The sequence below is a fragment of the Natrix helvetica genome (assembly GCF_964273705.1).
Source record: "Natrix helvetica genome assembly, chromosome: Z".
Classification (NCBI taxonomy): domain Eukaryota; kingdom Metazoa; phylum Chordata; class Lepidosauria; order Squamata; family Natricidae; genus Natrix; species Natrix helvetica.
The window spans coordinates 57,428,112-57,452,922 of record NC_138554.1 but is presented as its reverse complement, the minus strand read 5'-3'; the positions used below and the strand labels follow the sequence as shown (position 1 = coordinate 57,452,922).

The 24,811-nt window shown below is 46.9% G+C and overlaps 1 protein-coding gene across 1 annotated transcript in view; it reads left to right on the top strand.

Annotated features, from left to right (window-relative positions):
• The window catches only part of MRC2 (mannose receptor C-type 2), a 109,324-nt gene that overhangs the window by 1,484 nt on the left and 83,029 nt on the right, over positions 1-24,811 (top strand). The window lies entirely within an intron of this gene.

Below are 24,811 nucleotides of genomic sequence, written 5' to 3'. Positions count from 1 at the left end.
TATGGATTCCAAGATTTGTATTAAATTCTCAATGTCTGTTTTATCCTTGTCCCCACTTCCCTTTATTTTTTCCTGCTAAATTAGGGAGGGAATTTAATAGACTAATCCAGAGACAGATCAATGATATATGTTTTTTTAAAAAACGCTTTTGCTCTCACTCCAGCTTTTTACTGATCAATTAATTGGTGAAAACAACAGCATTGCAGTGTGATGCATATCTAAAATTACCCACGATCTTATTTGTTGCAAATACTTGAAATAATAACAGGTTAACATATATTACAATTTAAAGGAGGAGAATCCATTTGCCATGTCTATTTAAACATGTGACTTTGCCATTATTGGACAAATCTGACTCAAAATAGGAAGATTTGTAGCCATTAATGCCATACCAATTTACTTTAAACCAGTCAGAAGTGGCTCTTTGTATGCAAAGTTGTAGAAAAACCAAGTTGTAACTATTTTATTCTGATTGAAAGAGCTGAGAAAAACACCAATACAGATAGTCCTCGGTTAAGAAAGCAATTGGGACTGGAATTTGTGTGCGATGTGGTCATAAAGCACAATATCATCTGACTGCATTAGTTAGCAACAGGCAGTCCCAAATGCCGATGTAGCCCCAGGAATGTGCAGGCTCTTAAACAGGAAGAGGTGTGAGAAGCTGGCAAGGAAGGTCATAACTGATGATCATGTCACCCATCCTGGGATATGATCATCTAAACTGCGATCATGTGACTGCTGAGACGGCTGGAACTTGAAGAACCAATTGTAAGTACCACTTGCTCAGGGCCATGCTAAGTTTGAATGGTTACTGAAGAAATGGGAACAAGGACTTCCTGCTTTCATAACAATTAAAATAATAATCAGGTTTCATTACACTAAACTACAGCACAAAAGAAGAGTATGAAAACTGGGGCCTTCAAATGTTACTGAACTTTTTTTGTTTAGCATTTCTGGTCATTGATCATGCTGGTTAGATTGAATTTTCTTCAGAGAATCAAGAGATATATCCCTTTCCCCCTACTATCCACTCTTCTTTGAGTACCATTTTTTTTTTGCTATTGTTCCAATTGTCAATCTCTTTCCCATTTCTCTTGAATTTTTTTGTCAGAGTGTGCAGTGTGATTATTTTAGACAACTCAGGAGCAAAATACAGTAAACAGGTTTGTCTTTCAAATAGTGGTTTATCTACAAGAACTATATACGTACATGTACTAGGCAAAGTCAGGCAATCAATTATCAACTATAGCACAGAAGCACACAGAGAGAGAAAGATAAGCCCTCAAAGGGCCTTTCTTATATTACAGCCTCTTAAAGCGATAGCAGTCAAGTAACCCTGCTGGCTCATTGTTACCATTGCATCATCATTATAGCGTTATAGCATTACAACATTACAGCAGCTGGTCAGTTATTAAATCATTATCCCAGTGATGAAATTTTATTTTTTCCCTACCAGTTCTGTGGCTTGGTGGTGGGGAGGTCATGTGACTGAGTGGCCGTGGCCAACTTTACATCACTCATGGCGAGCCACACCCACAGAACCGACAGAAAAGTTCAATGGGCCAAGTTCTTCTAGCATTCAACCTGGCTGCTTCTCAACTCCTTCTCATGTTTGCTCTGTGTGTATGAACTCTAGAAGGAGAGAAGCAGCCACATTGAATGCTGCAGCAGAGAGAAACCAAACTTTTCTCCCTCCCTTCACAGCAGAGCTGCTCAGAAGGCAGCTGCCCACCACAATCTCTCCCTTTATGGTCCCCCCTCTCTCCTGGGATTGTACCTTAAAGACTGCGGCCAGCGACTGTCTTTTGAGGAGCACTGCTGCGACACCGTCCCTCTGGCTGCTGCCATTTTCCTGGCTTGGTCCAACTGAGAGTGGCACTGGCATACAATGGGGTTCGCGTGCAGCCAAAAATGGCCGGCGGCTGGAAGTTTCTGGGAGCGAAAGGTAGCCAAACCTTGTCATGTCCCCTCCCCCAAGCTGTGAAGGTAGGTGAGCAAGGCAAGCTGGCGGTGGCTCTGGGACAAGGCTGGAGCCGGGGAATGGTGAATTGCCTGACCTGGGCGAGGCAAACAGTGAGTGGGCGGCGGCTCCAAGGCCTCAGGGAATGGCACGTCTCTGGGCCCCAGACCCAAGGTGAAGGGCAAGCTGGTGGAATGCATTGCTTACCTTTAATGAACTGAACGGGTGAGGCAACTGGCAAGATAATTAGCTGGGTTGTGTGGCAAAGGCAACATATATAGGACAGGGGTGGGTGTGCAGGGCGAACGGCTGGAAGGGGCAAGTGAGAGGCTGGAAGAGGTGAGCAGCGAGTGGGCGGGGCAAGTGGGCGGAGCAAGTGAGAGGCTGGAAGAGGTGAGCAGCAAGTGGGCGGGGCAAGTGGGCAGGGCAAGTGAGAGGCTGGAAGAGGTGAGCAGCGAGTGGGCGGGGCCACCAACGGTGGTTTTTACTGGTTCGGTGAACCAATTCAAATTGTCCCTACCAGTTTGCTCCAACCAGTCCGAACCAGTCGAATTTTACCTTTGCATTATCCTGACACTTTTGAATGTTCTTGTCCTGTTTCTGATTGTGCCACATGTTATAGGCAAAATAATGGTTGGTCTTCTTATCTGGCTTAGTAGCTTTTCCTTTCAGCATATCACCACTCAATGGAGAAATATTTACTGATGAGGGCACTGAAGAAAGTCAAAATAGAGAGGATAGAGGGAGGTGACATATAATTGGAATCCAAGAAACAAAATATTAATGGAGAGGGGAAATGTAGGGAGAGAAATGGCTGAAGTCAACAGGACTGGACAGTTTACACCCCAGGGTTCTGAAGGAACTGGCAGACGAGATCTCAGAACCACTGAACTATATCTTTCAGAGATCCTGGAGCACCGGGGAACTACCAGAGGACTGGAAAAGAGCTGATGTGGTTCCCATCTTCAAAAAAGGGGGAAAAATAGATCCAGGAAACTATAGACCTATCAGCCTGACCTCAATAACAGGAAAGATCCTGGAAAAGATAATCAAATGAAATTGAACACCTAGAAATAAACAAAGTAATAGCCAAAAGCCAACATGGGTTTCATGCCAGACTAATCTTATTGCGTTCTTTGACAAAGTGACAAAATTAGTGGACCAGAGGAATGCCGTCAATATAGTTTACTTGGACTTCAGTAAGGCATTTGATAAGGTAGACTATAACCTACTACTAGATAAAGTAGAAGAATGTGGGTTGGACAGCATCACCACCAGATGGATTCGTAACTGGCTGACCAACCGCACTCAGTGTATAGTGCTCAATGGAACTGCATCTACATGGAGAGAGGTATGCAATGGAGTACCACAAGACTCTGTTTTAGGCCCAGTACTCTTCAACATCTTCATCAATGATTTGGATGAGGGAATAAATGGGGAACTCATCAAATTTGCAGATGACACCAAGCTGGTAGGAATAGCCAACACTCCAGAAGACAGGCTTAAGATACAGAAGGATCTTGACAAATTTGAACATAGAGCACTATCTAACAAAATGAAATTCAATGGTGAAAAGAGTAAGGTTCTACATTTAGGCAAGAAAAATGAAATGCACAGGTACAGTATAGGTCAGCGATGGCGAACCTTTTTTGGCTCGCGTGCCACAAGTGGGGGGAGCGCAGGGGGGGTCGTGTGCGGGCGTGCTGCACCCATAATGCAATGCGTGACCCCCCCAGTGTGCATGCGCGCACAACACACAACCCCCCCATTTTTACACGCTTTTTTCGCCCTCCCCAGGCTCCAGAGGCTTTATAGGAGCCTGGGGAGGGCGAAAAGAGCCTCCCCTGCCCCCTGGAGGCCCTACGGAGGCTTCAGGGACCGTCCGGAGGCTTCCCTGAAGCCTTCAGAACACTTAAAACGACCCTCCGAGCAAACCGGAAGTGACTTCTGGGTTGCTTGGAGGGTCGTTTTAAGCGTTCCGAAGGCTTCAGGGACCGTCCGGAGGCTTCCCTGACGCATTCGGAGCGCTTAAAACAATCCTCCGAGCAAACCGGAAGTGACTTCTGGTTTGCTCGGAGGGTGGTTTTAAGCGCTCCGAAGGCATCAGGGAAGCCTCCAGACGGTCCCTGAAGCCTTCGGAACGCTTAAAACGACCCTCCGAACAACCCGGAAGTCACTTCCGGTTTGCTCGGAGGGTGGTTTTAAGCGTTCCGGAGGCTTCAGGGAAGCCTCGGACGGTCCCTGAAGCCTCCGGGGGGGACGGGGAGGCTCTTTTCGCCCTCCCCAGGCTCCTATAAAGCCTCTAGAGCCTGGGGAAGGTGAAAAATAGCTTTTAAAAAGGTGAACTTAGCTGGCCAGTGCGCACATGCGCGCTGGCCAGCTGACAGGGCAACACCTCGCGTGCCCTGACAAATGGCTCCGCGTGCCACAGGTTCGCCATCACTGGTATAGGTGGTACCTTGCTCAATAGTAGTAACTGTGAGAGGGATCTTGGAGTCCTAGTGGACAACCATTTAAATATGAGCCAGCAGTGTGCAGCAGCTGCCAAAAAAGCCAACACAGTTCTAGGCTAAACGGGGGGATAGAATCAAGATCACATGAATTGTTAATACCACTTTATAATGCCTTGGTAAGGCCACACTTGGAATACTGCATTCAGTTTTGGTCACCACGATATAGAAAAAATGTAGAGACTCTAGAAAGAGTGCAGAGAAGAGCATCAAAGATGAATAGAGGACTGGAGACTAATTTAATGAAAAGGAGGACTAGGGGAGACATGATAGCAGTGTTCAATATCTCAGGGGTTGCCACAAAGAAGAGGGAGTCAAGCTATTCTCCAAAGTACCTGAGGGTAGAACAAGAAGCAATGGGTGGAAACTAATCAAGGAGAGAAGCAACTTAGAACTGAGGAGAAATTTCCTGACAGTTAGAACAATTAATCAGTGGAACAGCTTGCCTCCAGAAGTTGTGAATGTCCCAACATGAAGTATTTAAGAAGTTGTTGGATAGCCATTTGTCTGGAACGGTATAGGGTTTTCTGCCTAGGCAGGGAGTTGGACTAGAAGACCTCCAAGGTCCCTTCCAACTCTGCTATTGTATTTTGTATTCTGAAGTGAAGGTTGGCTATGACCAGAGAGGAGGATATATGCATATATTTCCCAATGCTTCTCAAACATACCTCTGATAACATTTGGTAACAGTTATCTGGCTTTGCCACCAAAGTAATTTATGATGAAGCATTGTATAACAAGGATAAGACTTTTTAAAATATCAGTACAATGAACAATAACTTAAGTTTTACTCATAGGCAAAGAGGGAGAGATGAAGGCAGCATTGGAGAAAAAAACTGCTGGTGATCTTAGAGCATGATTGTGGTTTGTTAAGTATTCTTGGATATTGCATAATAATCCTTTTTCCCACCCCACCCTCTGGTCAAATTGTCCTTGAGTCACAATTGGTAGATTTTATAAAAAGAAATGTATTTCTTTATTTTTAATTATATTAATTATTTATTTATTACTTATTAATTTATTTGCTGCCCATCTCATCTCATAGCAAATGGCTCTGGGCAGTTTCCTGAATAATAATAGCCTCAACTAATTAATCATTGTGTGATCGTTCATATTTAGAATTCAAAACTTTATAGTGTCTGAATACTAAATATATACCGTATTTTTCAGAGTATAAGACACACCTTTTTTCCTCAAAAAAGAGGCTGAAAATCTGGGTGCGTCTTATACACCGAATACAGCATTTTTTGCCTCCTGAAACCCCGCCCCTTCACCAAAATGGCCATGAGAGCTCCTGGGGGCTGGGGAGGGCAGAAATGAGTGAAAAACTGGCCATTTCTTGCCCCTCCAGCCCCCAGTAGCACTCTAAGCCTCCATAAGGCTATGCATGCAATTCTTTTGTTTTTTACTTGTCCCCCCCTGAGCACTGTGTAGGCCTGCCCAAGGCTATTCATGCCTTTTTTGGGGGAAAAATGGGTCTGTTTTCGCAAAAAACGGGCCGTTTTTGGGAGGTTTGTAGAGTGCAAAAACTTTTTTTTTCCGTTTTGGAAAGCTCTTTAACTATTGATGAGAATTACATTGATCAAGTGCTGTGCCAGCAAGGTCTTAGATGCTGCAGATTGTCAGCGATTTCCTTCTTCAGCACAAGGATAAATATACCTGGAAACATCTACCTGTCTGCCTACTCTCTGTCTCCCCCTACCTACCTACTCACTCTCTCTCTCTCTCTCTCTCTCTCTCTCTCTCTCTCTCTCTCTCTCTCTCTCTCCCTATCTACTGTATTTCTCTCTGTCTCTCTGTCTCTCTCTCTCTCTGTCTCCACCTACCTACCTACCTACCTACCTACCTACCTACCTACCTACATATTCTCTCTCTCTCCCTACCTACCTACTGTATTTCTCTCTCTCTCTCTATTTCTCTCTCTCTCTCTCTCTCTCTATCCCTTTATCTACCTACCTACCTACTCTCTCTCCCTATCTACCTACTGTATTTCTCTCTTTCTTTCTCTTCCTCTCTACCCCTTTATCTACCTACCTACTTTTTTAAAAAAATTTGCCTCTTCAAAACCTTGGTGCGTCTTATACTCAGGTGCGTCTTATACTCCAAAAAATATGGTATGTATATAAAATGAAATGAGCATTTAGTCATTGCTATGCTTGGCCCTCAAAAGAAGTGGAAATTCAAAACTATAATATTAGTTCAATTTACATCTAAATCTATTCATTAGGTCTTGGTGAAGTCTGTGATCTCTCAGGATCACAATGTACAATAACAAAAATCAAGACTTTGCTTTGACTCTGAATGTTCCACTGATAGCCATGGTCAGAGAGATGCATTCATCATGGACCAGCCAGGCTTCTTCCATAAATATCTATAAAACATACCTATTGTGCTATCCCATTTCGGACATTATGCAGAATGCAGAAAAATAGTAGACCAAAGAAATTAAAAACATCAGATAAGGAAACATAGCTAAAACTAGTTTATACTAACACCCAGTACCCTGAGACTTCAGGCCTAATAACAAAACCAGGTCACGAGGGACTTATGGAAAATAAGAAGGGAATGGAGTGGAACTCTCTTAGGAGGGGAGAATGTAACAAAAGGCTTTATTGATTTATCTGTCTGTTCTAGCTTTTTGCCATCTACGTACAACTTGAACTTGTTCAATCCATTTTACTTCTTATTTCATGTAGTGTTTCTCTATGTAGGCTTTTTGTTGCATCATGTAATTTGTCTTGAGATTCACTTCAAGCTGTTCCGTTATCTGCTATACCGCATCATCTTCATAGAAAAATAGGAATATATTTTGTTCTGAAACAGTATATTTCCACTATCATCACAGTATCTCATACACTTTGTCCACAAATATATTATTAAGGGGACATCATACATTCTTGTGTTACTTCCTTCTTAAGATTTAACAATTTTCTAAGCATGGTTTGTTCTCTCATGTTTTATTTCCATCATATGCCACTAAGATTGTCTTCAGCAATCAACTTCACATTGCTGAATCCCTAATTCAATCCTACTATCTTCATCATATGCTTTCTTTAAATCTACATTTAAATAAATGAATAAATATTTCTCTGTATTCATTGCTGTATAGAGATGTACCACATCTAAATTACTACCGTGTTTCCCCAAAAATACGACCTACCCGAAAAATAAATCCTAGCCAGATTCTCCACGCCTGTGCTTAATATAAGCCCTACCCCAAAATAAGCCCTAGTTAAGCCCCACCCACTCTATCCCACTGCCTGCTTGCTTGCAGCCGCAGCAAGGCAGGAGGGCTTGTGGCACCGCTTTGAGGTGAAGCGCAGGTGGTGGCCTCTGTAGCTAGGCCACTCCGCACTTGGCGCTCTTCCCCCACCCATTCAATGCTGCCTGCCAGCCTGCCTCTTCCTTTTCACTCCCCTCCTGAGATGGACTGCCATGTTACAGAGAAGGCTCGGTCCCATTACCCAAACCCCCTCCACTGTTTCAGAGCCAGGGGGAAGTGACATCGAAAGGCCATTGCCACCACTGTGCATCAGCTACGTCTGCTGCTAGAGGGACTTTCTTGGGTCCCCCCTGCCCTGCAGATCATATGCCCAGCGGTGACCACTGTCTCCTCCTCCACCGCTGCATTTCCGTAGATGCTGGCTTTGCCTTGAGTTGGGCCTGTTTCAGCGCCTAGAATCCTTGCGGGTTTGCCTTGCTACCTTCTTTCCAGATCCATTGTGTTTCTCCACCGCCGTGGAGCTGGAGACCTTGGAGCACCATCGCCCAGCTCCCCTTGCTTCTCCAAAGCATTCCTTCACTAACCGGCTTTCCAGCTCCATTGCATTTCTCCACTGCCGCAGAGCACCACTGCCCAGCTCCCGTCGCTTCCCCAAGGCATTCCTTTGCTAACCTGTTTTCCAGCTCTGTTGCTTTCTCTGCCTCCGCATTTAGGGCAACAAAAACGTTTGTGGGACTAAAAAAAAAAGTTCAATTACTTTTGCTGCTCTGCATGTGATGGAAATGGCACCCCTGTTTTACTGGTCTGCATCACTCTGCGTCTCCTTTCGAAGGAAGAACACAATGCTGGAAGGAGAAGTGGCAGAAAACGGGGCTGGCATTTCCAGACATGAGGCAATGCAGGCCAGTGAGAAGGTGGGGACCAGTGATTGCTGTGCAGTACAAGGAAGTAAGGGAGAAAGAAAGGAAGAGATCACACCTCTGCCAGCCCTCCCTTCCTCCCTCCCTCCCTCCCTCCCTCCCTCCCTCTCTCTCTCTCTCTCTCTCTCACACACACACACACACGTTGGATTGGTTCTTGCTCTCTCGCTACAGTGGCAGCTGGGATGGTCCCACTTCTCACTCAGCCACTTTCCCTACTTCTTCCCCCTCCTCCTTCCCTCACTCCACTTTTCCTTTCCCTATTGCAGTGCAGCATCCAGGATCTACTTTGACAGCGGTGTGATTTGGGGGATGGTCTCAGACCACAGCGGTGGGGAGGGCAGAAGTCAATCCCATCCACCAAACCAGCCTGGGAGTGGTGGGGTCAGAAGCTGAGCAGCGCTGAAAACTGCTGTAACTAGTGTTCAAGCTCTGGAAGATTGTTTGAAAGGCACAGAGTTGCCTGCAATTCTTGTTACTGGGAGAAGCTGTGTGTTGCTTTCAAGCACACACTTTCCACAATCTTCCAGGGCTTGATTATGCAAAGGTAACCCATCCAAAGTCAAAACTTCAACAGGACACTTTCAGCTGTTTTCGATGTTGATGACCTGGCTGAGGGGCCCTCTGGTAAGCTAGTGCGGGGCACATGGGGCAGCTCCACACCTCTATGCCTTGTTTTGTCCTCTACCCCCCACCACCTTGCTTAGTGGCCGCAGCACTGGTGCATTGCTCAGTCTCCTGTTTCGTTGTGGCAAGGAAGGAGAAGAACCAAGCCGGCAATCCTGCACAGGACTGCTGGAGCTGCTGCTGCAAGGGCAGATAGTTGTCAACACATTGATGGCCTGGCTGCGGGGCCCTCTGGTAAGCCACTGCAGGGCACATGGAGCAGCTCCGCACCCCCTGCCTCACTTCATCCTCCACCCCTCCACCACCTGGCTTCGTCTTGCAGCCCCCTGCCTCGCCTCCTGCTTTGCTGTGGCTGCGAAAAAAACTCCCCTAAAAATAAGCCATGGTGCTTATTTTGGCAACCAGAAAAATATAAGACTGGGTCTTATTTTCAGGGGAACAGTATTTTGTGGATCTGTTATTGAAGTATTTTGCAAATACAAATTGTACAAAATGTGATTTATAATTTTAGCTAGATATTGGAAGCAGTTACAGCATTGCCAAATGTATATCTTAGCTTTGATGAGTTTATGAGCCTATTCAAAGTCTACTTATGAGCTGGTCCAAATTTCCAAATAACAATTCCAATTCACTTTGAGGGTCTATTTGGCACTGTTTAACCTTCAGTAGTTTTGTGTCAAAAGGTACAACCTTTATAAAGATTAACTCAACAATGGCCATTGAATAATTTTGTATATTCTTTCTATTTATTGTCATCAAATGGCCATTACAGTTGGTAACATTTACTACATTTCTAAATAAAGGTGTCATCTATAAACATCAAAATGCCTCCAGTATTGTAGATTTTTCCCACTGAAACAACCTGAGAGCACTAAAAGTTTTTAAAAGGTAGTTTTATAAAGATAAATGGAAAGATGGAGTAACAATTGTGGTTAATTAGGCAACGTCTAACATAGCACAATGGGAATATTCAGGCATTGACTAAGTCGCACAATGGTGTTACCTATAGGAAAGTGTGGCTATATTCAACCTGAATGTGTCATGTTATTTCAAAAACTGAAATATTTGTAATGATTATGTAAATGAAACCCAAACTAATACAAGGAATTTGCTTAATGTAGCAAATTACGGTAGTAATGAAAACATTTTCATTCAGCAGTGAAGACAGCAGGCAATGTTTTTTTCCAGGGCAATATTTTTATAGTTTTGTTGTAGCTTTCCTTTCCTGTTACCTCAACCAGCCTCATTTCAATCATCAATATATGAAGAAAACCTACCTGTAAAAATACCGTGTTTCCCCGAAAATAAGACAGGGTCTTATTTTGCCCCACAAAATATGGCCTTGGGCTTATTATAGGAGGAGGGCTTATTATTTTCTGGGGCAGGTGAGAAGCAAGGCGCACCTTTTACCTTTACAGCTCCATCGCGTTCCTCGCCATTGTGTTCAGGGAGGCTGCTGGTTAAAAAACCCCTTCTCGCGAGTTCAATCAAACTTCTTGAAGTCGCGAGAAGGTTTTTTTTTTACCAGGGACTTCCCTGAAAACAAAGGGGAGGAATGCGACGGACCTGGAAAGGTAAGAGGTGCACCTCACGGCCCAACACCGCCCACCTCACCCAATGGTAAAGGCAGCCCACCTCACCCAATGCGGGGGGGAGAAGCGAGGCGCGCCTCTTACCTTTCCAGGTCCGTTGCGTTCCTTGCTCTTTTGTCCAGTGAATCCCCTTGTAAAAAAAAAACTCGAGTTCAACTCGCGAGGTTTTTTTTTACAAGGGGCTTCACTAGATGAAAGGATGAGGAACGCAATGGACCTGGAAAGGTAAAAGGCGCACCTCGCTTCTTCCCTTCCACCTACCACCCCTCGCTAAAGGGACGGCGGGGAAGGGAACCAGGCAGGCTGCCTTTACCATTGGTTGGAGTGGGTGGTGATTTTTGCGCGAGAAGGAACAGACAGGAGGGGTGATCGCATTGCTGGCCTGCTGCTCTTTTTGCGGCGGGCTCTTTTTCCACAGGAGGGAAGGGCGGGGGGTGGAAGCACTTTGCTTCGCCTGCCGCTGTTTTTGCGGCGGGCCCTCTTTTTGCCCCGCAAGCTGTACCAGTAGGTGGTACAGTGGTAATGGCGGGGACCGGTTGCACATGCGCTTAAATAGTTGGGGGCGGGCTTATTTTCAAGGGAGGGCTTATTATGGTGCATGCTCTGAAAAGTACGATTGGGCTTATTAGCAGGGCATGTCTTATTTTTGGGGAAACGTGGTTACTTGAAAAGTCATTTCTCCCCCCCCCCTCTTTCTAAGCCCAGATTTTTAGGGGCTTTACATTTAACCAGCCTTTCAGTTTTACATCTAGAAGATTCCAGGTTCATCTTAGATGGTGAAGTTGTTATAAAATATGCATTGTGAGCACCTAAATATAAGTGCTGTTGGCATGTTCCAAATAATGTCAGGAGTTAACTCCTCAAAAGGATACAAGGGTAGTGCTGGTATTAGGGAGATGGCAATGGGATAACACATTGCAAAGACAGTCAATCCGATATCCTACTATCAAACCATGTAGGGCAAGTGTGGCCAATCCAGAGCCTGCTAACCATAGGAAGCCTCTGCTACCACATAATTTCACTGCCACTCGTTCTCCTGCAAATCGTCCTCCCATAAAGCTTATGGCTGAATATTTGGTCCTATAGGTATGTGTGACCCAATTATGATGGGGAAGATAGTGTCAATGGAAGGATAACTAACACAACACTCCTTTTGAAAATTATGTTCCTTGTATTCTGTATAGTTGCCTGTTTAATTGGTTTAGAATCATAGAATAGGAAAAAAGCCTTTTAGATTATCAAATAACTTTCTGTTCAATAAAGGAACCCTATTAAAATATCTTCATCTAATTATTGCCTGTCAAATTATTGCCTGTCAAATTATTGCCTGTCAATTATTGCCTGTCATATATATATATATATGTGTGTGTGTGTGTGTGTGTGTGTGTGTGTGTGTGTGTGTTTTCTGAGGTTTTCGCGGGTGTTTGTATGTATGTCTTTGGTTGTTCGGGTTTTCTCCCGCGTAGAGTTGGAAGTATCTTCATGACGTTTCGATGAAGTCTCATTCATCATCTTCAGGCTGCTGCTTACGGCTTGGTGCTTCCAGGAGCACCTGGAAGCACCAAGCCGGAAGCACCAAGCCGGAAGCAGCAGCCTGAAGATGATGAATGAGACTTCATCGAAACGTCGTGAAGATACTTCCAACTCTACGCGGGAGAAAACCCGAACAACCAAAGACGTACACATATATATATATATATATATATATATATATATATATATATATATATATATATATATATATATATATATATATATATATATATACATACATACATACATACATACATACATACATACATACATACATACATATACATACACACACACACACACACACACACACACACACATATATATATATATATATATATATATATGTTGTATTTGTGCTGATAAATAAATAAAGTCATTATATATATATTTGTTTTCGTAGATTTTCACGGGTGTAGGTATGCTGGTTTTGTTGTAAGAGGCTTTTCTAAGACCCGAATACAACAAAACCAGCATACACACACACACACACACACACACACACACACACATACATACATACATACATGTTTTGATTAGATATAAAAGGCATCTTTTAAATAAAATATTTTTGTTCAGAGATATGACAAAACTTAAAGAATCTTTTAGAAGCATCGGTAAACATTTATAAGAATCTTTTTCAGTGAATCTGTGTTGTCCTCAGTTGTTGCTATAAAGAGCAAAGAGTTATTGAAAGTAAATATGGAGAGAAAAATGAATGTCCATTTAAAAATTTAACAGATTTCTGGGATTGTGTAAAAGTAAACAAGCTTATCCTTTTTCATTAAAATATGGATTTAAATTTGTTTTAAATTTACATTTTATTTTAATAACTTATATGATTCTATCATTGTTTTGTTAAATGCTTAAACATTGATTTTTAAAAGTAAGCTATTTATTTATGTTTTATTTAATTCCAACCCTAATGAAGTGATTCATTTTATTAATGGTTGGTGATATTGCACAAATCAATTTATTGTTTTAGGAGATTGTGGCATTGCAAAGTTTGAAAACTCCCGGCCTAGGCGTTTTTCTGAGATGCCCTTATGGCTTTTGGTTTTCATTCCTACAAGAAAGGCAGCTTTGTTCTGCCAGAATGAATCGTAATGCTGTCACTCCAAGTTGATGAAGGTGGGAAATGCAGATGGGCTTTGATTGATTTTTGTTTAAGTTCAGGGATATGAATAGAAAGATGAACAGCTCCCCATTAATTTTTATTGTAAACAGGAGACGGGACACTAACTAATTTAAGGGGGAAGACTTTTGCCTTTTGAAGCAAAATAAAGGCTATGTTATAGTTATAAATAATTAACTTGCATGTGTGTTGGTAGATGGTTTAATTCCTGAAAGAAATTACTTGTGAGGAATGATTGGGGGGTGGGGGTAGCAGAGGGAAACCATGTAATCTATATGCCTTTGCCTTTCATGCTTGTGTGTGAGAGAAAAGACTAAATGTATTCAGTGGCAACATGTCAGCAGGAAAGCTAAAAGGAGATTGCTGAGACCATTCCTATCAAGAGTGCAGCGAAGGTTTCCAGGTTGAAAAGCTCTTAGAATTTCTATCCTGAAGAAAGGCCCAGGCCCCTATGAAAGGCAAGAAAAGGTTCTCTTGGTCTCCATAAAATCTCACAGAATATGGAAATGCATTCTTTTCCCATACAGGTATTTAAGAAAGGATACATTTATATACCATATTTTTCAGACTATAAGGCTCACCGGAGTATAAGATGCATGAAAATTTTGAAGAGGTAAATTTTTTTAAAAAATGTTTTTGTCCCAAGGAGCGCACTGCAGGCCTCCCAAACCCTCTGCATGCCCAGTTTTTTGTGAAAAATGGACCATGCAGGAAGTTTGGGAGGCCTGCAAAGTGCTCTTGGAGGCCGGAGAGGGCAAAAACGTAACTCATGGGGGGTTTGGGAGGTAAAAAAAAGGGGTGTGCAGAGGATATGGGAGGCCTGTAGAATGCTCCTGGGGGCTGGGGAGGACAAAAGCGAGCAAAAAATGGGGCGTGCAGAGAGTTTGGAAGGCCTGCAGAGTGCTCCTGGGGCTTGGGAAGGCAAAAACACCCCTGTTTTGTGAAAAACAAGCCCCTTTTCACTCATTTTTGCCCTCCCCAACCCCCAAGAGCATTCCACAGGCCTCCCAAACCCTCTGCGTGTCCATTTTTGCAAAACAAATGGGATGCGCGGGGGTGGGGTTTCGGAAAGCCCAAAATTATGTATTCAGTGTATAAGACGCACCCAGATTTTCACCCTTGGGGGGGGGGGGGAAAGTGCATTTTATATTCTGAAAAATATGGTAGTTTAGGAGATTGTATATTTCTTCCTCCTTGTTAGGCAGATTTGAGTTTCTATTCCTATCCTTTCCTGAGGAAAACCAAAGAGGATTTTGACACTCTTTAGATCTGTTCCTAGAGGAGGTTCCTGTCAGGCCTCGTTATGTTCCTGGAGTGATAAGCCATCTTCTCTAGAAGATGACTTAACATCTCTTTGTACTGACATGTAAGATTGAGAAGGAGAATATAGTTATGGATGATCTAAAAGTATGCCGTGGAGTACCCCAAGGCTCTGTTTTAGGCCCAGTACTCTTCAACATCTTCATCAATGATTTGGATGACGGAATAAATGGGGAACTCATCAAATTTGAAGATGACACCAAGCTGGCAGGAATAGCCAACACTCCAGAAGATAGGCTTAAGATACAGAAGAATCTTGACAAACTTGAACATTGGGCACTATCTAATAAAATGAAATTCAATGGTGAAAAGAGTAAGGTTCTACATTTAGGCAACAAAAACGGAATGTACAGATACAGTATAGGTCAAATTAAGTTGCTTTCCATGTGTGAAGACTTGAATCCAGATCTGGCAATGTTTATTTACTTTAGAGCAGAGTTTCTCAGCAATTTAAAGATGTTTAGAGTTTATGCTGCTGGAAATTCTAGAAACGGAGCCTTAAAGTTACGAGAAATGCTGCTATAGAGCAGAGAGAGGCAGTTTTATGCTGTAGAATTGATTTTCTTAGTATCATTTCAAGGGAAGAGAATGGGATTATCAGGCTATTCTTCTGATTTAATAGTTCTAGACTAGAGCAGCAATGGCGAACCTTTTTTGGCTCACATGCCACAAGTGGGGGGAGCGTGGGGGGGTCATGTTCGGGCGTGCCGCACCCATAATGCAACGCGCCCCCCCCAGTGCGCATGCCATTTTTACATGCTTTTTTCGCCCTCCCCAGGCTCCAGAGGCTTTATAGGAGCCTGACGAGGGCGAAAATAGCCTCCCCTGACCCCTCGGACACCTCGCATGCCCTGACAAATGGCTCCGCGTGCCACCTGTGGCACGCGTGCCATATGTTCGCCATCACTGCTCTAGAGCTTCCAGTTGCCTGTTCCTCATAACCAGGATATTTAGTCTGTTATCCCCAAATGTCTCTCTAGGTAACTTTAAATTGTAACTATTAATTAAGAATAATAATTAATAATGAAAAATAACTATTTTCTTCATTACCATTTGGGGTGCATGAATACTATATCTGTATAGTAAATACTATACAGATCATAACACTGTTTTGAAAAAGTAAATTTATACATGGATATTTGGATACTAATCAGTAAAACCTGGGACACTTCTCACCTTATTGTTATAAACTGACAGTTAACATAAAATAGGTTTTACAAGAGGACTGGGAGTTGCTGTGAATCTTCTTTTTCAAGAAGGATCTACAAAGGATGATGTATAATTACAATCAATGCATCTAAAAAAGCAGAAAATAAAAATAAAACAAGGCAGAACAGTATACCTTATTCTAATTCTAATATGCAACTTATATAGAATTATAATCAAATACAGGTAGTCCTTGAGTTACGAATGTAATGGTGCCTGCCAAGTATATTCGTAACCAGAGGATTCGTAGGAGTGAATTATATAGCTTGACTGTGATCACTCTCTGCTTTTGCCTACGCATTCACTAATCAAATACACAGGTTGTTAAGGGCACTGTTGTATTCTTTCCTCCCCGACTTACGACCGGAGAATTCCCCCTGTTGTCAGCCAGCAACAGCCATGCTGCGCCTTAGCCAATCAGGCGCGGCATGGCTGAAGGCGGGCTGATCTGATCTCCTGATTGGTTCCTCGGCCTGACAGCTCTCCCTTAAATAGCTGTCAGGCTAAGGAACGGGCGATTCTCTCCTGTATTGCTTGCTGTTGTTAAACGTTAATAAATAGAGTTGGACGTTCCTCAGTGTGTCAAGCCTCGTCTTTCCCCACACTTCTTCACTGGCGACGAAGGTGGGATTTTCCTGAGGCGACGACCCTGACGGAACCCAACCTCTTCACACAGCCGCTTGAGTTTAGCTCCCCGAGCCGCACAACTCCAAGCCGCTATGTCTTCGCTTCCTCCGTTCGCTCCCTTCGGAACCGAGGGAGAAGGATGGGCGGGATTTTTGGAACGCTTCGAGTGTTTCCTGCGAGCCAACGGGAAAAGGGGTATCCCGATGGAGGAGAAGTGCAGCTTCTTTCTCAGTAGCTGCGGAACCCCGATGTTCAACGCCGCCTGGGCGTTGGCAGCCCCTTTGCCAGTCCACGATCTCGACTGGGATACGCTGATGGCCAAGCTGAAGGGACATTATGCCCCGACCCCATCGAAAATTACCAGGCGGTACGCTTTCCGTCAGTGCGTCCAGAAGCCGCACGAAGACGTCAGCCAGTTCCTCCAGTCCTTGCGGACCACAGCTATACCCTGTGAGTTTCCGGACTTGGAGGACAACCTGGTGGAACAATTTGTCAGCGGAATCAGGGACCGCCGGCTGAGGAGGCGTCTCCTGGCTCGGCCAGAAATCACCTTGGCAGAGGCGGTCGCGGAGGCACGGGCGGTGGAGTTGTCTGAGCAATCCGTCGCTGAGATGGACCGCCACCCGTTTCCATCTTCCCCAGCGCATACCTGCCTCATCGATCAGCTGGTGCCCATGCCGAGCCCGGCTGAAGAAGAGGAAGAGCTCGTGGCTCGCCTGGCAGAACTGCAGAGACGCCGCAACCCGCGACCTCCGCGCCAGACTTTGACAACCTGCCTTGGCTGCGGGGGCAGCCACGACCGGTCCGCCTGCCCATTCCGGGCATCCATCTGCCGCCGGTGTTCGAAAAAGGGGCACCTGGCCCAAGTTTGCCGAGCTGTGCTGCCACCACCACCACCCCAAGGAGCCACAGGCCAGCAGATGACAGCAGGACCGCAGCAGCCCCGCCGCCAGCCGCGCTCGAGAGCCAGCTGCTACACCGTGGAGCCAGGCCCAGCAGCCGCCCCTGCTGAGGCGATCTACCAGGCCTCCGCAGGTGCGGACAGAATCAAGGCGTCAGTCCTCATTGAGGGCGCGCCTTGTGTAATGGAGGTGGACTCCGGCTCGTCCCGCTCCATAATTGCCTGGGCTGACTTTCACAAACTGTGCCCCGGCGTCCTTAAACGCCAATTGACTGCCAGCCCCGTGGCCCTAAGGGACTATCAGGGGTCACTTATCCCAACCCTGGGCTGCTATACGGTCAGGGTTGAATACGGGGGGTTTTCGGGTTGCCTGCCAGTCCTAGTAGTTGAGAAGCCCCTCCCTGCATTGCTGGGGCTGGATTGGTTCCCCGCCCTTGGTCTCTCCGTGCAGGGGGTGCACTCCATCTCAGACACGCCCCCTGACATAGCTGCTGTCATCTCCGCCTACGCGGACGTCTTTGACGGCCAGCTGGGTCTATACAAGGGCACCCCCATCTCTCTTAACTTAGATCCCCAGGTTGCTTCCATTAGGCTGAAGGCCCGCAGGGTGCCTTTTGCCTTAAGGGCCAAAGTTGATGAGGAGATTGACCGCTTGCTGGCGCAGGGCGTATTGGAGCCTGTTGACTACTCGCGTTGGGAGACCCCAATAGTGGTCCCTGTGAAGGCCGACGGCTCCATACGCCTCTGCGCCGATTTTAAATCCACCATCAATTTGGCCCTTCAGGCAAACCCCTATCCAGTCCCTGTCGTACAGCACCTGCTCCACTCCCTGGGGCAGGGCTGTATTTTCGCGAAACTGGATATGGCGCAGGCCTACCAGCAGCTCCCGGTGGATGACGAAGCGGCGGCTGCGCAGACTATCGTCACCCACCGAGGGGCTTTCCGTTGCCGCCGCCTCCAATTCGGCGTTTCCGTGGCCCCGGGGATCTTCCAGAGCCTCATGGAGCGATTGCTCCATGGGCTCCCTGGCGTTGTACCCTATTTCGACGATGTCCTGATCGCTGCATCCAGCCGCTCAGGACTCCTCGAAGTACTGGGGAAGGTCCTCGACCGTTTTAGGGGCGCGGGTCTCAAATTAAAGCGCAGCAAATGTTCATTTGCTGTGCCTAAAGTGGACTTCCTTGGCTTCTCCATAGATGTCCACGGAATCCACCCCACCCCTGCCAAAGTCGCAGCCATCAAGAACGCCCCCACCCCCGCCTCTAAGGCGGAGCTGCAGTCGTTCTTGGGGCTTTTAAATTTCTACGCGCCATTTTTGCCGCACAAGGCGTCACTAGCCGAGCCGCTGCATCGGTTGCTCGACCGATCGGCGGCCTGGCGCTGGGGCAGCCGCGAAGTGCATGCGTTCGCGGCTGTCAAAGACATGCTGACGTCAGAGGCAGTCCTAGTCCAATATAGTGACAGGATGCCCCTGACTCTAGCGTGTGACGCCTCCCCCGTGGGTTTGGGGGCTGTCCTGAGCCACGTCCTCCCCAACGGCTCGGAAGCCCCCATAGCTTTTTATTCCCGGACACTCTCTCCAGCGGAGAGAAATTACAGCCAGATCGACAAGGAGGCTCTGGCTGCCGTGTCCGGGGTTAAAAAGTTCCACGAGTACCTCTACGGACGGCATTTCACGCTCTTCACTGACCACAAGCCGCTCCTTGGGCTTCTGGCCGGTGACCGTCCGACCCCCCCCCATTCTGTCACCCCGGATGACGCGCTGGGTGGAGTTCCTAGCGGCATACTCGTATGCCCTGGTCTACCGCCCTGGCAAGCAGCTTGGGCACGCTGATGCCCTCAGCCGCTGCCCCTTGCCCGTCTCCGACCCTCAGACAGTGCCTTGCCTGTCTGTTTTGGCCATTGCAGACCTCGCCTTGCCGCTCTCCGCGGGCGATGTGGCGGCAGCGTCTCTGGCCGACCCCACCCTCTCCCAGGTGATGACCTGGGTTCTGCGGGGGTGGCCTGGGGGACCGGTGTCCGACGACCACCACCCCTACAAGGCCAGGCAGCTAGAGCTGTCCCTTCACAGTGGGTGCCTCCTGTGGGGGGACAGGGTGATCGTTCCACCCACACTGCGCGAACAGGTGCTGTCTCGTCTCCATGAGGGCCACCCTGGCATTGCGCGCATGAAGGCGCTGGCGCGCAGCTATGTTTGGTGGCCCCATCTGGACAACGAGATAGCTACCTGGGTTGCCAGGTGCTCGACCTGCCAGGTCTTCCATCCAGCGCCTCCAGCGGCCCCGCCGCGGGAGTGGGAGATTCCTCGCGGCCCATGGTCACGCCTCCACCTGGATTTCGCCGGCCCCTTCCGAGGCCAGGTTTTCCTGGTGGTGGTGGACGCTTACTCGCGCTGGGTGGAGCTCATCCTCATGACCTCCACCACAGCTGAGGCCACTGTCCGAGCATTAACGCGCCTGTTTGCCACCCACGGCTTGCCAGACGTCGTTGTGTCGGACAATGGGCCGCAGTTTGCGTCCACCGTGTTCCAGGAATTCCTGGCCACCCAGGGCATCCGGCACGCCCCAGTCGCTCCCTATCATCCGGCCAGCAATGGCCGGGCGGAACGCGCTGTCCGCTCGGCCAAGGACGCCCTTGGACGAATGGACAAGGGCGACTGGCCCACGAGGGTGGCTGCTTACCTCCTGGTTCAGCATTCCACCCCGTGTCCACTGTCAGGGAAAACCCCCGCTGAGCTGCTGATGGGCCGGCGCCTGCGGACCACCTTAGATAGGTTGCACCCAACCTATTCTGAGGCACAGCCGGGCAACCTGGGGCCCCCTCCCCGCTCCTTCCGTGAGGGCGATTCCGTTTGGGCAAGGGCTTTCTCCGGGGATCTTAAGTGGGTGCCTGCCACCGTCACTTCTGTAACCGGCCCCTGCTCTTACAGGGTCCGGACCGCCGACGGTGCAGACTGGCGCCGCCACATGGATCAGTTAAGGCGTCGCGAACCTTCGGATCCACACAACAACCCCGCAAGGTCGGCCTCGACCATTCCACCAGAGGCCCTGGGGTTGGCGCCGCACCCGATTCCCCCGCCGTGGCCGTTGCCCAGGCCGCAAGAAGTTCCAACAGAGACTGTTCCCAGCGCTCTCCGCCTTCCACAGCCTTGCAGAGTCCCAGCCCCCGTGGGGCTACCAGCTCCTCCGTTGCACCCGATATTGGCCTTCCCTCAATCAGGCCAGCCTTTCCCTAGTAGCAATTCAAAATTCCCTGTCTCAAGCCCGCCAGCGGCCGCGCCACCCCGGCCCTGCCTACCTGCTCCTGAGTCTCCGCCTCCACCTCCGTCTGAGATAGGCCTTCAAGATGGCGCCCGGAGCTCCACTCCCTTCAGGGAGGAGCTCCCACGGACACCACCTCCTTCTCCGACGGTCTGCCCAGTTCTGAGGCGTTCTGGGCGTGTCCGACGCCGCCCAGCCTATCTTAGCGACTACGCATGCTCCACTGTTACGCATGCGTCCTCGCTAGGGGGGAAGGAGTGTTGTATTCTTTCCTCCCCGACTTACGACCGGGGAATTCCCCCTGTTGTCAGCCAGCAACAGCCATGCTGCGCCTTAGCCAATCAGGCGCGGCATGGCTGAAGGCGGGCTGATCTGATCTCCTGATTGGTTCCTCGGCCTGACAGCTCTCCCTTAAATAGCTGTCAGGCTAAGGAACGGGCGATTCTCTCCTGTATTGCTTGCTGTTGTTAAACGTTAATAAATAGAGTTGGACGTTCCTCAGTGTGTCAAGCCTCGTCTTTCCCCACACTTCTTCAGGCACATGAACTATCTCAGGGTGGGGAAAGCCATGGAGGGAGGCTAGTGCTTTCCCCACCTACTGAGATATTTCATACTTCCCCCCATCCGGGTTACTTACCTTATGTAGATCTTGACAATCAAGGGGGTATCCATACTCCACCCTCTCTGCCACAGTTTTGCTTTGAGCAAAAGCTTGTCGAGGCTTACAGGGATGAGATATTGTGCCTCTGTAGGCTTCAGTCATTTTTACAAAAAGCCTTTGCTGCTGTGAATGGAGCCCAGGAAGGGCTCATGTGTCCCTCCAGGCCTCCGTTCTCAGCAGCAAAGACTTGAGAAAAGGCCTTTGCTACGGCGAACAGAAGCTTCATTCTCAATGGCAAGGGACTTGAGGAAAGGCCTTTGCTGCTGTAAAAAGAGGCCTGGAGGGATGTGTGTGTCCCTCCTGGCCTCTGTTCTTGGTGTCAAAAGGTTTTTGAAAAAATGACCAGAGCCTATAGCAGTGATGGCAAATCTTGTTTGGGCTCACGTGCCAAAAGCGGAGGGAAGCACAGGGGGGGGGTGTCATGCATGGGCGTGCCACACCCATAATGCAATGCGTGACCCCAGCATGCATGCATGCATGACCAGTGCTCTCCCCCATTTTTTGCATGCTTTTTTCGCCCTCCCCAGGCTCCAGTGGCTTTATAGGAGCCTGGGGAGGGCGAAAACAGTCTCCCCCACCCCCCCGGAGGCCCTCCGGAGCCTTCAGAGGCCTTTCGGAGGCTAAAACCGGCCCTATGAGCAAACCTGAAGTCCGTTCCTGAACTTCTGGTTTGCCCATAGGGCCGTTTTTTGCGCTCCGGAGGCTTCAGGGAAGCTCCTGAAGCCTCCAGAGGGCCTCCGGGGGAGGATGGGGGGGGTGTTTTTGCCTGTAAAGCCTCTGGGGCCTGGCAAGGGTGAAAAATGGCCTCAAAAAAAGGCTGAAGTTAGTTGGCCAGCACGCGTAACGCCTCGTGTACCTGACAAATGGCTCCGCGTGCCATAGGTTCGCCATCCCGGGCCTATAGGGGCGCAATCTCTCAGCCCAGTAGACATCGGCAAGCCTTTGGTCAAGGGGTTTTGCTTCAGTGATTCAGGCCTTCCTGCCATTTGCAAAGCCTTTTGCTGCAGAACTCATCTAGGCCTCCTTTTACAGAGAACAGAGACCCAAAGTACTTTGAGATCAGGCAAGATCAACATCTCATGCTTCTGATTTCATGTGAACGTGCTGTATTTTAGGCCTCTGCAAATGCATCGAAGACCCGAAGCATCAAAACATCGAAACTGAAAGCTCGCTAGATCTTCGCGAGGTGAATATCCACAGGCCTAATGCCTGTGGCAACCCGGCATGGGAAGGAAATAGGCAGGGCAAATGTTGCAGAGCCTCTGCGGTTGTTCATAAGTGTGAACGACTGCTATGATGCTGCAACATTTCTAATTTCAGAGCTCGGTCATAAGTACTTGGGGGGGCTATGTCATAACTTTGAACAGTGGCTAGGTGAACTATCATAACTTGGGGATACCTGTAATATGTTAAAAAGTGGATTAAAAGTCCTCCAGTGAAAGGATACATAATTGGTTCCATTGGAAAAAGTTTTTCGAGTCATGAATTTTGAACCACTTGGGGAATCTCCATGGGCAGGGGATAATTGTTTTTGGACACCAGTGATCAGTTCCACGGAGAAAGATTTTTCCGTGGAGCAGAGAATTATGGTTTCATGTGCTCGCTGCATCCCACAGATGGAGCTTTGCTTGTTTGCGCGGCCCAGTTGCTGGCATGCTGCATATCTGGTCCGCAGACTGGGGGATGGGGACCCCTACAGCAGTCTCTGAGCAGTTTAAGCGTTAGTATATTGTCCCCAACAATGTAATCCAATTACTTGATTAAATTTAAATGTCATATTTAACAACTCTTCCAGTCATCCATTTCAAAGTTGTATTACTTGGTTTGTTTTCAAAGTTGTATTACTTGGTTTGGTGTAGGCGTGACCAGCGTGTGATACATCTGGCACGCGGGCCGGGAGTTTAACAACCCTGTTCTTCTACCTTTGGGACACGGATGCTTCCTGTGAGAGAAAGGGAATCTCTTTAATCCAATTGTCAGACCTGGAAGCCATCTTTCACCTTTTGGACTTCAGGCCTGCCACGTTTTCTACTGTGGGAAAATGGGAGGGGGAATTATATAGAGTGCGGGTGCTATGTAGCCATAATAACATTCTTTCTCAGAAAGTCAAGGTTAACTTGCCCTGCAGCTGTGATGAATGACTGGGAAGCATCTCCAGTTTGGAAAGTGCCTGATTGGATCATGTGATGGACATGTGGGTGCTGGGCAGGGACTTGAACTTTCTTCTGGGTGGGAAAAACTTGGAAACTTTCAGATTCGGGTTTTCCCAGATGTGCCAATATGACATCTCTAATAAAATGGAACTTTGAGGAAACTCAAACCTCGGAGTCTTCTTTCATTAGGGGTGTTACTTGGATCCCTGATACCAGTCTAGCCAACTGACTAATTTGTGTCTGTGGCCTATAATTCTGTCCATTGCTCCATCTTCATTTTTCCCTCAGTTTTCTCATCTTCCTCTACTTTCATTATCAGGTTTTCAAGATTGTTTTACTTTAATTTCAGATTTCAGATGTTCCATTACTTATTTCATTAACAATCTCTTCTTCACTTCAGTTCCCAATCTACTCTGTTGTTTCCATTTTATTTGTCAAAGGCTCTAAATTAATTCTATTTCTATAAATTGTGCATTTTATATTATTGCATAAGATATCTCATTATGCTTTTATGTTCTTTATTCTTAACTGCATGAACCGTTGTCATTACATATATAAAAATATCTGAACAGTGAAAAATATAGTCTTGTCATATTACTTCCTCAAATCTAAAATAAAGAAAAGAAAAACGATGGGAAAAATAGACAAAAGGGATCATTTTGCTCCAGTCAAAAATTGTCAGTGTTCTTGGCTTATCTTATAATTAAATCCATTCAGTGTGTTATCTTTTTTCCTCTACAGAAAGAAAATATTGTAGGTAATTACATCCAATCTGAGCCCAGTTGTATTCAATCCATAGCCAGAAGCCTATTTGTGCTTGGATTCTTATATGTGATTCTAGGGGTGTTATGAAAATTTATATTTGGATTGGACATGTCAGATGTCTGGATTCAGGGATCTCAAACATCATCCCACAAAGTGGACTCCATGTAGTGTCAGGCTTGAGGTCACCCTAGGCAACACATCTGGGTATTTCTGATGCAGATGTGGCAAAGTGTGTGACAACATTGCATTGCGTAGCAAGGAAGATGAAACAACATTTCATTGAACAAAGTGATTCAGTTGCCAATAACATAATTTCCCTGTGGTGTGTCTGGGCTCTTTTATTGAAAGTAGTGTGGAAAAATTATGTTAGTGACTATAGCTGCTTCAACTTGGTATTCCTTATATGATAGATTTTAAT